This window comes from Bombina bombina, chromosome 2 (assembly GCF_027579735.1).
Source record: "Bombina bombina isolate aBomBom1 chromosome 2, aBomBom1.pri, whole genome shotgun sequence".
Classification (NCBI taxonomy): Eukaryota; Metazoa; Chordata; class Amphibia; order Anura; family Bombinatoridae; genus Bombina; species Bombina bombina.
This window is the reverse complement of record NC_069500.1, coordinates 777,379,547-777,395,716: the sequence shown is the minus strand read 5'-3', so window position 1 is coordinate 777,395,716 and position 16,170 is coordinate 777,379,547.

Here is a 16,170-nt window from a genome sequence, read left to right as displayed (position 1 = left end):
GTCTATAAACAAATTTATCAGAATTGTGTGTACAGTGACTCATATATCTATAGCAAAATATTGGAAACTAGGAGTACCAGAGTGGAAGGAGGTGCTCGGGAGGATAAGGAATATGTTCTGTATGTACGAGACAGCTGCATATATTCAAGATACAGTGGAATCTTTCAATAAAGTTTGGTTTTACTGGATTCTAAATGAAAAATGTGTATAAGACAGGTTGAAGTATAGATGAGGTGGAGAGGATAAATCTTGGGTAGATGTAAATGGGCAAGATATACAGGTGAAACTCGAAAAATTAGAATATTGTGCAAAAGTTCATTTATTTCACTAATGCAACTTAAAAGGTGAAACTAATATATGAGATAGACTCATTAAATGCAAAGCAAGATAATTCAAGCCGTGATTTGTCATGATTGTGATGATTATGGCTTACAGCTCATGAAAACCCCAAAACCACAATCTCAGAAAATTAGAATATTGTGAAAAGGTGCAATATTCTAGACTCAAAGTGCCCCACTCTAATCAGCTAATTAAGCCATAGCACCTGCAAAGGGTTCCTGAGCCTTTAAATGGTCTCTCAGTCTGGTTCAGTAGGAATCACAATCATGGGAAAGACTGCTGACCTGACAGTTGTGCAGAAAACCATCATTGACACCCTCCATAAGGAGGGAAAGCCTCAAAAGGTAATTGCAAAAGAAGTTGGATGTTCCCAAAGTGCTGTATCAAAGCACATTAATAGAAAGTTATTTGGAGGGGAAAAGTGGGGAAGAAAAAGGTGCACAAGCAGCAGGGATGACCGCAGCCTGTAGAGGATTGTCAGAAAAAGGCCATTCAAAAGTGTTGGGGACTTTCACAAGAGCCACCACACACAGACGGATCCTGGACATGGGCTTCAAATGTTGTGTTCCTCTTGTCAAGCCACTCCTGAACAACAAACAAAGGGCTCCATGTATTAAGAGGCGGGCGGACAGCTTCTTAACTCGCGAAGCTGTCCGCCCGCCTCCGCTACACACGGGCAGCGGATCTATTGATCCGCTTGCCCGTATGTATCATTACACACTCAGCGGAGTGTGTAATGCCCGCCCCTTCAGTCGCGCGACCAATCGCGCGACTGAAGGGGCTGTCAATCACCGAGAGCGAGCGAGCTCTCGGTGATTTTGCTTCGCCACCTAAGAGGTGGCGTAGGGTGTAGGAAGCAGCGGTCTAATGACCGCTGCTTCTTACATTGCGGGAAGCAGGCTCACATATGCGAACCTGCCCCGCAAAGGCTCCGGAGCAGCTTACGCTGCTTCGTACATGGAGCCCAATGTCAGAAGAATCTTACCTGGGCTAAAGAAAAACAGACCTGGTCTGTTGCTCAGTGGTCCTCTTTTCTGATGAGAGCAAATTTTGCATCTAATTTGGAAACCAATGACCCAGAGTATGGAGGAAGAATGGAGAGGCACACACTGTAAGATGCTTGAAGTCCAGTGTGAAGTTTCCACAGTCTGTGTTGATTTGGGGAGCCATGTCATCTGCTGGTGTTGGTCCACTGTGCTTCATTAAGTCCAGGGTCAACGCATCCGTCTACCAGGAGATTTTGGAGCACTTCATGCTTCCTTCCGCAGACAAGCTCTATGGGTATGCTGACTTCATTTTCCAGCAGGACTTGGCACCTGCCCACACTGCCAGAAGCACCAAAACCTGGTTCAATGACCGTGGGATTACTGTGCTTGATTGGCCAGCAAACTCGCCTGACCTGAACCCCATAGAGAATCTTTGGGGCATTGCCAAGAGAAAGATGAGAGACATGAGACCGAACAATGCGGAAGAGCTGAAGGCCGCTATTGAAGCATCCTGGTCTTCCATAACATCTCAGCAGTGCCACAGGCTGATAGCTTCCATGCCACGCTGCATTGAGGCAGTAATTGCTGCAAAAGGGGCCCAAACCATGTACTGAGTACATACAATATGCATGCTTATAGTTTTCAGAGGTCCAATATTGTTCTACAGGTATGTGCAATCCTTGTTTTATTGATTGCATGTAATATTCTAATTTTCTGAGATTGTGGATTTGGGGTTTTCATGAGCTGTAAGCCATAATCATCACAATTATGACAAATCACAGCTTGAACTATCTTGCTTTGCATTTAATGAGTCTATCTCATATATTAGTTTTACCTTTTAAGTTGCATTAGTTACATAAATGAACTTTTGCATGATATTCTAATTTTTTGAGTTTCACCTGTAAAGGTGAGCTCAATGGACATCTAATGAGCGAAGAGGTGATGAGAGAAGTTTATGGATAAACTATTAGAGGGAGGCGTACAGTGAATTGGCTTATTGGTTATATTTGTTTTGTATGTTCATTGTTATACTTTTTTTAGAAGTGAAACATTTAAAGATTGGATGCTTGCTCTTATTGGAGCGTTAGTTTGAAATACACAAGGTGGATTTGCTAAAGGAATTAATAACATGGAGATACTGTAGACTTATAAAGACTGAGAAATGGATATGATCCATTTGTAATTTATATATTGTACTTCCAATGTAACAAACTGTGTATCGAGAAGAATGTTCAATAAAAAATATTTCAATCTAAAGAAGAAATGATGAAAGTAGTACAGTGGGTGGCAGAAAAAGTAGGACGACATTTAAGCAGAAAACCAAAACATTAGGGTTTCAAACATTAATTTCTGGCATGTATTTCTGTAGGATTTGTGAGTATGGATAAGAAAGCAAAAAACAATTCTAAAATGTAAATGCTTATAATAAATAATATTACAAAACATAAAAAAGTATTCATATTTTTTGATGGTAATCAAGTGTAACAATGCCCTTAAAGGGTCATGAAACTCAAATTTTTTCTTTCATGTTTCAGACATTCATTGTTAACTAACTTTCAAATTTATTTCTGTTATACAATTTACTTCATTCTCTTGATGTCCTTCATTGAAATTCATATCTAGGCCCAGGAGCAGCAATGCGCTACTGGGAGCTAGCAGCTGATTGGGGGCTGCACATATTTGCTTCTTCTCATTGGCTCACCTGATGTGTTCAGTTAGTTCCCAGTAGTGCATTGCTGGTACTTCAACAAAGGATATCAAATGAATGAAGTAAATTGGATAATAGAAATACATTGGAAAGTTGTTTAACATATTATGCGCTGTCTTAAACATGAAAGACAAATTCCAGTAAAGCTTATCACTCTCTCAGTCCTTCTTTACTCCTAGCCGGGGTGCTCAACAGCACGTGCATATATCCCTGAAATAGAAGGCACTCTCCGATCTTTCCAACAAATCTAAGGATTTGAGGATGGGCAGTGACACCCCAAAACGTCACCTAATAAATGCTTAAACATGTTGGAAAGACCAGAACGTGCCTTTTATTTCAGGGATATATATATATATATATATATATAGAGAGAGAGAGAGAGAGATACATACATACATAAAGTACTGATAAATATGAGCATGCAGCTCTTTATAATGATATTCAGTATTTATACAGTGACGGTGTATAATGATGTGAGTTTCTATACACTATACCCTGATGAGTACACTTCTCTGTATATGGCTGCTATGGGTCCCACCCAAGTACTTGAGTCCTGGTGCCACTGCATCTGCTGCACCAATAGTAGTTTACTGCGTGTCCCGGGCTGAGTGGAACTTCTACTGTGTGTTTAACCCCTTTGCGTAGGCTAAAAACACAGTAGTCTAGGATCAATAGTTGTAAAAATATATTTTTTTGACTATTATTGCCCTTTAACAATAAATATACATTTTGTTTATATATAGAAGCATGTTAGCATATTAGCTTTTAACCACTATTAGGGATATTACATTCAAAATAAAATTACCTACAAAGGGCTAGATTACAAGTGGAGCACTAAATTATTGCGCTCCCGCAAATGGACAAATTTGCCCGTTTGCGGGAGTGCAATAATTAACCAGCCATTACAAGTTGCTGGTTATTGCTACCGCAGTAGCAATTAGCGCTTATAAAATTAACTAGAGATCGGATGCCCCAAAGTACTGTCTAGTGTAGTTTATTAAAAAATAAAGCATCTTTATTTTTTTATAAAATTACTGCGCTAGGCAGTATTTTGGGGTTAAAGTTGGTGTGAGTGGAGTGTTTGAAAAAGAAAAACGTCACTGAAAAGTGCATTCACATAGCGGACAATGGGAACTGTGTGTTCCCAGTAAATATATATGTATATGCTTATTTATGTGTTAATATGAGTGTATGCATATACATACAGTCCTATACAAAAGTTTAGGCACCCCTGACAATTTCCATGATTTTCATTTATAAATAATTGGGTGTTTGGATCAGCAATTTCATTTTGATCTATCAAATAACTGAAGGACACGGTAATATTTCAGTAGTGAAATGAGGTTTATTGGATTAACAGAAAATGTGCAATATGCATCAAAATTAAATTAGACAGGTGCATAAATTTGGGCACCCTTGTCATTTTGTTGATTTGAATACCTGCAAGTTGTAACTACCTAGCACTGATTCATTGGAACACACAGCTGGTTTGGTGAGCCCATTAAGCCCTGAACTTCATAGACAGGTGCATCCAATCATGAGAAAAGGTATTTAAGGTGACCAATTGCAAATTGTTGTTCTCTTTGACTCTCCTCTGAAGAGTGGCAACATGGGGGTCTCAAAACAACTATCAATTTACCTGAAAACAAAGATTGTTCAACATTATGGTTTAGGGGAAGGCTACAAAAAGCTATCACAGAAATTTAAGCTGTCAGTGTCCACTGTGTGGAACATAGTGAGGAAATGGAAGACCACAGGCACAGTTCTTGTTAAGGCCAGAAGTAAAATATCGGAGAGGCAAAGGCAAAGGTTGGTGAGAATGGTCAAAAACAGCCCACAGACCACCTCCAAAGACCTACAACATTATCTTGCTGCAGATGGTGTCACTGTGTATCGTTCAACAATTCAGCGCACTTTGCACAAGGAGAAGCTGTATGGGAGAGCGATGCGGAAGAAGTCTTTTCTGCACACACGCCACAAACAGAGTTGCCTGAGGTATGCAAACGCACATTTGGACAAGCTAGCTTCATTTTGGAAGAAGATGCTGTGGCTGATGAAACAAAGATTGAGTTATTTGGTCATAACAAGGGACGATATGCATGGCGGCAAAAGAACACATCGTTCTAAGACAAACACTTGCTAGCGACAGTAACATTTGGTGGAAGTTCCATCATGCTGTGGGGCTGTGTGGCCAGTGCCGGTACTGGGAATCTTGTTTAAGTTGAGGGTCGCATGGATTCAACTCAATATCAGCAGATACTTGAGAATAATGTTGAGGAATCAGTCACAAAGTTGAAGTTATGCCGGGGCTGGATATTTCAACAAGACAACGACCCAAAACACTGCTCAAAATATACTCTGGCATTTATGCAGAGGAACAAGTACAATGTTCTGGAATGGCCACCCCAGTCCCCAGACCTGAATATGATTGAAAATCTGTGGGGTGATTTGAAGCGGGCCGTCCATGCTCGGTAACCATCTAACCTAAATAAACTTGAGAAGTTTTGCAAGGAGGATTGGTCCAAAACACCTTCATCTAGAATTCAGATGCTCAATACAGGCTATAGGAAGCATCTAGAGGCTGTTATTTCTGCTAAAGGAGGCTCCACTAAATATTGATGCAATATTTCTGTTGGGGTGCCCAAATTTAAGCACCTGTCTAATTTCATTTTGATGCATACTGCACATTTTCTCTTAATCGAATAAACCTCATTTCGCTACTGAAATATTACTGTGTCCTTCAGTTATATGATAAATCAAAATGAAATTGCTGATCCAAACACCCAATTATTTATAAATGAAAATCATGGAAATTGTCAGGGGTGCCTAAATTTTTGCATACGACTATATATTTGTTTGTTTGCTGCCCTTCGCTGCACGACTTACCCCCTTCACTGGCGCTGAAGTTGTGATGCCATCTGTGACGGCATCAGAACTAGGTTCCCATAGGAGCCTATGGAAGAGTGCTCTTATGAGCATAATGCTTCCTAGCAATGCGAATGTGAGCTTGTAATACCAGCATACATTAGCATGTGCTGGTATTACAAAGTGGAGTGATAATAGCGCTCCACTTGCAATCTAGCCCAAAATACTTACTAAGCTTACTAAAAAAGCAATGTCATATACATACATATACAAGTATTTTACCTTTGCTAATAGTGATGTTTTCAGTCAACTTAAAGGGACGGTCAAGTTAAAAATGAAATTGGTCTTATTTATGAGGGTCTAATGAGTGTCAATTGGATTATGATTGGTCATGTGTAATTAATGTATATATTCATAAATGATTGTCCAGAACTTTGTTTTTTTTATTTGAATCCTGCTTTATTATCACTTAAAGGGACAGTCTAGTCAAAATTATACTTTTATGATTCAGATAGGGCATGGAATTTTAAACAACGTTCCAATTTGCTTTTATCATCACATTTGCTTTGTTCTCTTGGTATTCTTTGTTGAAAGCTAAACCTAGGTAGTCTCATATGCTAATGCCTAAGCCCTTGAAGGCCGCCTCTTATCCCAATGCATCATGACAGTTTCTCACAGCACTAGTTCATGTGTATTATATAGACAACGTGTTTTTACCTAGGAGTTAGCACTGATTGGCTAAAATGCAAGTCTTTCAAAAGAACTGAAATAAAGTATCAGTCTGCAGAGGCTTAGATACAAGTTAATCACAGAGGTAAAACATGTATTAATATAACTGTGCTGGTTATGCACAATGTATCTTTCAAGGGATTATCTCTAAACTGCTTCTGATATGCAAATTTTGATAACGTAGTGGCACTTTTATAAGCTTTTAAAACATTTTTTGTATGCAGACCTTTGCAATGCAGTGCCTAATTGCTCATAAATACTATGGGCTAGATTACAGTCGGAGCGCAAAATTGCATTTATGCAAACCTGCAAATTTGAGCTGATGAGATTTTTCTATTACGCATGGTGTTTTGGTGTGGGATTACAAATTGAAAGTAGAAACATTGTTTGCTTGCGCCATTTATGGGTTAGCGTATATTATTGTGTGGGGATTTTCTATGGTATCGTGTTCGCAATATACTACTTACGCGCTCAAAGACCTGCTTGGGCTGTGACGTCAATAGTTGAGGGGAGAGGAACACATTTTTTTCAATTAAAACAGACTAATTAATAAAAACTGTCACAACCATTAATGTTTTGGAAAACTACTTAGTACAACTTTTTATTAACACATCTACCATGTGCATATGCAAATGCAAAATCTAATTATAGGGTTATCACAAGTAAGGACAATGGTCACTTTAGTTGGATTTACATCTTTGTCACAGTTTACAATGATTGCTGGAGTGTGTCTAGGGTTGACACTTCGGCCATGTTTTTATAGACACTTACGACATATATGTGCTGCAGGATGTTCAGAGGGAAACAGGAATAGTGATCTCCAGCCCCAATATAAGTGTGTCATCCTGGGGCATAATGCATGATACCAGGTGTCAAGTCCTACAAAAAAAAGTGTGGGAACTCACCAAGACTTCCACCCCCCCTCACAATTAATATTGTTTTTTATATATATATATATATATATATATATATATATATATATATATATATATATATATATATATATATATATATATATACCGTATTTTCCGGTGTATAAGATTACTTTTTAAATCATGAAAATCTTCTCAAAAGTCGAGGCTCGTCTTATACGCCGGGTGTCGTCTTATAAGCCTGTATACGGCGTACTGAAACTTCAGAGACAGGCACCCTCTAGCTGAGCCACCGTGCGTTGCATCCTGGCTAGCCGCTCCTGGTGCAGACCCTTCTCCCTGCTCTCATGTGTACTCACATTGCGCACTACCGCTCAGATCGTCTTGGAGACAAGGAGGGCTGGGCATGCAGGGAGAGCTGACCTACTCAATCCAAGCAGGCTTTGTATGCAGTATGCACAGGAAATACATCACTTGCCGTAATTGGCTGAATGTTGTATACTGGGATTGGCGATTTTGAGGGAAGGCAGTCTATCTGGTGAGCAGATACATGTGGTGGTGAATACAGTACATATTGCCATAATTGGCTGAATGTTGTATACTGGGATTGGCGATTTTGAGGGAAGGCAGTCTATCTGGTGAGCAGATACATGTGGTGGTGAATACAGTACATATTTGTTTTTTAATTTTTATTTGGTGTGCTGCGTTGAGAGGGGTAGTCTTATACGGCGAGTATAGCCCAAACCCTATATTTTAACAGGAAAAGTAGGGGGTCTTCTTATACGCCCAGTCGTCTTATACACCGGAAAATATGGTATATATATATATATATATATATATATATATATATATATATATATATATATATATATATATACACACACAGTCACTGTATTTATATGTATATAATCTATACACTTGGGCTAATGAAAGCAAATTAAATCCAATAAAGGATTGACTGGTTGCCGTTGGGCCTAAGAATCCTCCTCTGTCACAGAGTCTCACCCACTTAAGGAGAAATAGTCCTATTTCTGCTGAGGGGAGCTAAATAACCCCAGAACAAGCCACACAGAAATGTAAGCACCATGTGTTCCACACAGTGCGGGGTGATCACACAGCAGGGCTGCTGACAGGCTTGTATTTGGTGTATTGTAGGAAGTGTTACTGCCCATTACTAGAGGATCTCACTATCCATCTAACTAGACTGTGTCCAGCTCCTTCCACCAGTAGCAGCAGTGTTTACTGAAGCATTTATGTTCTCTTTCCAGGGGGTACTTAAAACTTGGTTCCCATGCGTTCCCGCTCGACTTGACCCCTGCATGTTACCATATGCTTACCCTGAAACATGGGTAACTCAGAACACTGTTACCAACACTAGAACACTGAGCAAAAATCATGTTGGAGACTACTATATAAACATGTGTGCGCATTATGATATGGAGGAGGTGGCATTATGTAGTTTGCAAACAAACAACTGTTTAGATAGCTGTTACGCGATACTTTAGAATAATTTGAGTACATTACAGATGCGAATATCACAAAATTAACATCAATAAAATGTGTTGTAATATTTCGTGTGCATGAAGCTATTTCCGCAATTATAGAGATTTCTTTTGAGCATGTGAACCATGTTCCAAACATATGCACATTGCGCACACACAAATACGTTTATGTAATCCACATGCTAATCTTGAATGGAGTTTTTACTCTTACATTTGCTATATAGCACAAAGAGGTCGCCTCTATATATGGGTGTGTTTAAAGGGACAGTGTACTTGAATAATTGCACACATCCTACTATAAATTTTCATTTAGTACTATTACATTTAATTGTATTATTTTAAATATTTAACTATTATTCTAGTGTAACTGCACTATACATTGCAGCTGCTTTAAAACCGAATGCAAACACATAAAGGATGTACAGTACACTGTACCTTAAAGGGATACTGAACCCGATTTTTTTATTTTATGATTCCGACAGACATGTAATTTTAAGCAACTCTTTAAACATAAACAAATAAAGACACATATTTATTATCAAAGTGGGCATAGACAGAATTAAAGTGTTGGTGGATATGATATGCCATTTACTGGTTCCACAAGGAGCAATATGAGTGCAGTGTATTGTTCCCCTCACGTTAGGTATGCCCCCCATATTCTATTAGTCCCTCTTGAGATCAGACCAAGCATCCTCTGTGTGAGGGAATTCTATGAAAGGATGTTACTTGTTGAGGATGGCATTCCTAAACTTCCCAATTACAACAGTGAAAATGCCTTGAGTCATCCTTTATGAGAAGGGCCGATTTTACCATTTGGCAGAGTAGGCATGTGCCAACAGGCGCCTTCCATAGAGGGGCGTCTGTCTCTCTGTTCCATATGCCTTTTCTGCACGCCTCTGCGGCTCTGCCCTCACTCACCATAGTAGATAATAACTTTGCCCTAAACAAAGATGGCAGCCACGCTGGCTGGTCCGTTTCTCCAGTGAATCCAGACAGAGCAGCCATAGCGGCCTGAGAGTACGTGTGTGGGGTTGGTTCTTTTATGGTGGGTGACAGTGAGTCACTATTTGTGCATGGTGGGCATGTATCAGCTGCAGCAGCAGCGGCTGTCAAAATCAAAATGACAGATTGTACAGTTCAGCGGTCACCAACTGGTGGTCCATGAGAAGATGTTGGTGGTCCTTGACACCATCAAGCACGAATTATTCTCCTCTGATGGTGTCACGCCACAACTCCCTACAGTGCCTGGCTGGACATCAGTGAAAACAGATGGAGGAGGAGTTAATTTACAATTGCCCTATGCACGTTGCGTAGTACCGCACAACTTGCGGAGCTAGATTGTATTTTTAACTCCGCCCGGCACGTTGCTCAGAGGAAAATGCTTCCATTCTAATGCCAGCAGAGGTTGGTATAGTCTTGGCTTGAAATAGTGGAATTAAAGTATATAAATAAAGAAAATCTTTAAAAAAAATTCTCTCTTATATTTCATTTATTTTCTTCCCTTTACCTGTCTCTTTAGTAGTTTTCCTAATTCCTTCAGATGGACTTACATCACTGTTTGACTTCCTCCCCTCCATCTTCTTTTTTTAATTAAATATTAATTATTTTTCATTCTAATACATTTATTCCACCTGAATTCCAGTAATTGCCATTCAGCAGATCAGCCATATCCCACCAGTATTATAGTAATTGCCAGTAACATCAGTCGTGGTTAGCTCACATCGATATTAAGAGCTTTCTGATATAAACTTAATTTATGACTCCAATGTCTGTCCATGATCATAAGTAGTTTTGAATATTTCCTAACTGGGAAGGTAACTTGGAAGTCTTTTGGTCCTTTTAAACATAATTATTTTTTCCCCACTTTCTGCCTCTCTGTTTCCAGCTCAAAGTTGGCACTCACCCTTCATCTGTAATTTGGAAGTATTATCTCAGTTCTGTCATTTAATAACCGCTAGATTTAGAGTTCTGCGGCCAAAGGGGTGCATTAGCTACGCATGCTTTTTTTCTCCCGCACCTTTTAAATACCGCTGGTACTTAGAGTTCACAGAAGGGCTGCGTTAGGCTCCAAAAAGGGAGCGTATAGCATAATTTACCGCCACTGCAACTCTCAATACCAAAGGTGCCTACGGACGCGGCCAGCTTCAAAAACGTGCTCGTGCACGATTCCCCCATAGGAAACAATGGGGCAGTTTGAGCTGAAAAAAAAACAAACACCTGCAAAAAAGCAGCGTTCAGCTCCTATCGCAGCCCCATTGTTTCCTATGGGGAAACACTTCCTAAGTCTACACCTAACACCCTAACATGTACCCCGAGTCTAAACACCCCTAACCTTACACTTATTAACCCCTAATCTGCCGCCCCCGCTATCGCTGACCCTTGCATATTTTTTTTAACCCCTAATCTGCCGCTCCGTACATCGCCGCCACCTACGTTATCCCTATGTACCCCTAATCTGCTGCCCCTAACACCGCCGACCCCCATATTATATTTATTAACCCCTAATCTGCCGCCCCCAACGTCGCCGCCACCTACCTACACTTATTAACCCCTAATCTGCCGACCGGACCTCACGCTACTATAATAAAGTTATTAACCCCTAATCTGCCTCACTAACCCTATAATAAATAGTATTAACCCCTAATCTTCCCTCCCTAACATCACCGACACCTAACTTCAAGTATTAACCCCTAATCTGCCGACCGGACCTCACCGCTACTATAATAAAGTTATTAACCCCTAATCCGCCTCACTCCCGCCTCAATAACCCTATAATAAATAGTATTAACCCCTAATCTGCCCTCCCTAACATCGCCGACACCTAACTTCAAGTATTAACCCCTAATCTGCCGACCGGACTTCACCGCTACTCTATTAAATTTATTAACCCCTAAAGCTAAGTCTAACCCTAACACTAACACCCCCCTAAGTTAAATATAATTTTTATCTAACGAAATAAATTAACTCTTATTAAATAAATTATTCCTATTTAAAGCTAAATACTTACCTGTAAAATAAACCCTAATATAGCTACAATATAAATAATAATTATATTGTAGCTATTTTAGGATTAATATTTATTTTACAGGCAACTTTGTATTTATTTTAACCAGGTACAATAGCTATTAAATAGTTAATAACTATTTAATAGCTACCTAGTTAAAATAATTACAAAATTACCTGTAAATCCTAACCTAAGTTACAATTAAACCTAACACTACACTATCAATAAATTAATTAAATAAAATACCTACAAATATCTACAATTAAACCTAACACTACACTATCAATAAATTAATTAAATAAAATACCTACAAATAAATACAATTAAATAAACGTAGTTGGGGGCGGCAGATTAGGGGTTAATAAATATAATATAGGGGTCGGCAGTGTTAGGGGCAGCAGATTAGGGGTACATAGGGATAACGTAGGTTGCGGCGGTGTGTGGTCGGCAGATTAGGGGTTAAAAAATGTATTATAGTGGCGGCGATGTGGGGGGACCTCAGTTTAGGGGTGCATAGGTAGTTTATGGGTGTTAGTGTACTTTAGAGCACAGTAGTTAAGAGCTTTATGAACCGGCGTTAGCCTAGAAAGCTCTTAACTCCTGACTTTTCTCTGCGGCTGGAGTTTTGTCGTTAGATTTCTAACGCTCACTTCAGCCAAGACTCTAAATACCGGTGTTAGAAAGATCCCATTGAAAAGATAGGATACGCAAATGGCGTAGGGGGATCTGCGGTATGGAAAAGTCGCGGCTGGAAAGTGAGCGTTAGACCCTTTCCTGACTGGCTCTAAATACCAGCGGTAGCCCAAAACCAGCGTTAGGAGCCCCTAACGCTGGTTTTGACGGCTAACGCCAAACTCTAAATCTAGGCGTAAGTTAATTCCAAAAATAATTCTTAAAAATGTGTAAATATATACATAATGCTAACTTAGCTATGGTTATACTAGTTATGTACAGTATGTGTGTGTATGTATATATATATATATATATATATATATATATACACTATAGAGGTTTGTACCTTTCTAAAAAAATTCATGCTAGTGGTCCATGAGATTCAAAATGTTGAGTATAGTGGTCCCTGAGGTCCGAAAGGTACAGTCTCTGGTACAGTCAGAGGGCAATCTTTCATATAAAATACCATAGGTATGAATATTATTGCTAAAATGCAAAATGCTAGCAGGGCTGTTGCACAGGATAAACCACTTTAAAAAAACAACTGACCCTTGGTTGATTGTGCACATTGCAGGCTTGGTCAGCAAAGTTTCTAACTGAAGCCCCAGTCTAGACAACCTGCACATTTCTTGTATAAATTATATTTTAAAAGTACTGTTCTGAATCTCATCATGCCGGGCAAATACTGTCTGGAGTTTTTTGTTATAGATAAGGGACTGCCTTTTATGTGGCAAAATTGGCAGCTGCTGTATTTTTTTTTATAATTCTATAACGTTTTAGGCTATATCTATAGGTTCATACATGTGAACTGGGAGCGCATGGGGGGGCGCTTTAGATTTTGGTGCCTACAGGAACTTGGGCTGTAAATCTGGCCCTGCATATAGATGCTCTAGATGTCATAAACATCAGCATCAGTGAGTGCACACACCCTGCACATATGGCAAGACAGCTGGCACATATGATTGTGTTGAGACAGAGTTGTCCATGAGCAAGTGAACAAGCAAACTCAGAATCCATATTTGCATAGCCAAAAAGTGAAGCCAATTAGTCAATCAAAAGAGCAGTGCTACACAATGGTGGTCAAACAGACCAAGGTATTCATCTGGAACATATTGGCTGTGATGCTTGTTAAATGTCTATCACAGCCTATGACCTATGTGAGCACCTTAGTAGTGATTCTTGACCATATGCAGATGAAACGTATTGAAAACATAGAAGCCCAATTATGTAACCAGAGGCATTGAGACATTTTCTCAATAGGGCGGAAACACGCATGTTACCCAACAATTGTAATACGAATGCAGAATAGCGTTTTCCGTGGCCTATTGAAAAGATATAAGGCGTTATTTTTCAAATGCTCGCAAAGCTTAGTTTGCAATAAACTAACCACCACTGAATTTGTAACACATGTGGGTGCCAAAACCACAACAGCGAGCTTGCGAACGCATACGTAAACCTTGTAATCTAGCCCTATGTATGTATTTAGAAACAAAAATAATTTCATGTCTCTTTAAGGTAAGATAATTATATGTTGATATCTATGTGACCCTTAACTAAAATGAATCAAATTATATTCATATTTCACTTTTTTGAGTGTTCTACAAACACAAAAGCTACATGCGTGTGATGGAGTTTCCCAATCTGCACCTGTTTTACATGTGGTTGGGTTGTGGTCAACTAACTTTACCACTGCACCAAATACACCTACACAGTCTGTACTGACAGTTTAGAATAGACCACAATTGTGATCTACTTCTAGGTCGACGTCACAATGTCTCCTACATACTAAGTTTAATTTCTCAGACACATCATTTATGAGAAATACATAGGCAGTAACATAAATGCTTTGCTATATGAAATCTGGCTGGTGATCGTTCCTAGAGCATGGCTGTTTGTTGCAAAAATGATAAAGGAAGCAGTAAACAATCTTAACATTGCCTGAATTTAGTCCCTGCAGATTGCGTCTGATATTTTATGATTATAGAAGCTTCAGCTGGAGTTTAGAAATCATGATATGGATAATATTATTTGTGTTGAATATGATCCTTCTGAAAGGTAAGTTTTATTCACAGTCATGAAAGGTTTTGTCATGATTTTGTCTGGTACATAGCAGGGCTTCTCTATGGTGTCATTCATTATTGTAGCACCCCAAACCTGCAGCTGCCATGAATTTGCAACAACAAAAAAAATATTTATTGTCTTTTTTTTTCCATACCTAGTGCTCTATGCAGACCAAGAAGAAAAAAAATGAAAAGAGGGAGAAGGGGGATTTAAACAAATAAATAAGGGTTGAGATTGGTAGTAATAGATGAGACCCCACAAGCATCCCTTTAAAATTTAGTTTTGTGGCCGCCTTTTTGCATAGGCACCTGATACATAGGAATATTTCAGGAAAACAGATTAGGGAGAGTAAACTCAAAGTTTAATATCCCATAAATGGATTCATTATTTTTAATGAAAATGAAATATGCAATATACATTTATAATTTATTTAGCTTGTTTATTGCTGTAAAATGCTTTGTTTGTGCTGTAAAAAACTTCTTACAGAGTCTGGTGCTTAGATTAGATTCTAGTGCAACTCACAAAATCAAGCTTCACATACTACACAGAGGCTGCTTAGATAAATGCAGCGTTTCTCCTATGACACGCAGAAAACAGCCGCTGCAGAAACTCCGAAAGTAGGTAGCTGGACGCCACCAGAAGTGCAACACACAGCCCGCCGCACGTGTACAAAAGAAGACAGGGAGCAGCACAAGGAGGACACCAAAAGAAAGCTAAAAAAATGCTTTTATTAAATCATCTAAAAAATAGGGCAAGAAGCAACACAGAACTCCTTACGCGTTTCATGCCACCACAGGGCACTTAGTCATAGGAAACGGATTCCTATCACTAAGTTCACTGTGGTGGCACAAAACGCATAAGAAGTTCTGTGTTACTTCTTGCCCTATTTTTTAGATGATTTAATAAAAGCATTTTTTTAGTTTTCTTTTGGTTTCCTCCTTGTGCTGCTCCCCGTCTTCTTTTGCACTGTTTCTCCAGTCTAACCACTAATAAGGGAGTTTAGATATGTAGCCGGTCAAGTGAATTTGCAGCATTTTGCAGTATAATATGATGACAGAATTAGCTTTTTGACTTTTCTAGGGAGAAATAGACAAGTTAAAGTTTTATAGCAAAATAAATCATAATTGAATGCAATATTGCTTAATTTCCCTTAAAGGGACAGTCTAGTCCAAAAAAAACTTTCATGATTCAGATAGGGCATGTAATTTTAAACAATTTTCCAATTTACTTTTATCACCAATTTTTCTTTGTTCTCTTGGTATTCTTAGTTGAAAGCTTAACCTAGGAGGTTCATATGCTAATTTCTTAGACCTTGAAGGCCGCCTCTTAAGAATGCATTTTAACAGGTTTTTCACCACTAGAGGGTGTTAGTTCATGTGTTTCATATAGATAACACTGTGCTCGTGCACCTGAAGTTACCTGGGAGCCATCA